The sequence below is a fragment of the Arachis duranensis genome, chromosome 10, assembly GCF_000817695.3.
Source record: "Arachis duranensis cultivar V14167 chromosome 10, aradu.V14167.gnm2.J7QH, whole genome shotgun sequence".
Taxonomy (NCBI): Eukaryota; Viridiplantae; Streptophyta; class Magnoliopsida; order Fabales; family Fabaceae; genus Arachis; species Arachis duranensis.
Window position 1 is genome coordinate 52,184,463 of NC_029781.3, and position 336 is coordinate 52,184,798.

The following is a 336-nucleotide window of genomic DNA, read 5'->3' on the forward strand; positions in this document are numbered from 1 at the left end:
CAGCATAGCGGAATTCATCTGTCGGTTCTCAATCAGGCCGGAATAGAATCCAGTGATTCTTTTGCGTCTATCACTAACGCCCCGCCTTCATGAGTTTGAAGCTTGTCACAGTCATTCAATCCCTGCATCCTACTCAGAATACCACAGACAAGGTTTAGACCTTCCGGATTCACAAGAATGGCCGCCAATAGATTCTAGCTTATACCACGAAGATTCTGATTAAGGAATCCAAGAGATACACACTCAAGCCTTGTTTGCATGTAGAACGGAAGTGGTTGTCAGGCACGCGTTCATAAGTGAGAATGATGATGAGCGTCACATAATCATCACATTCAT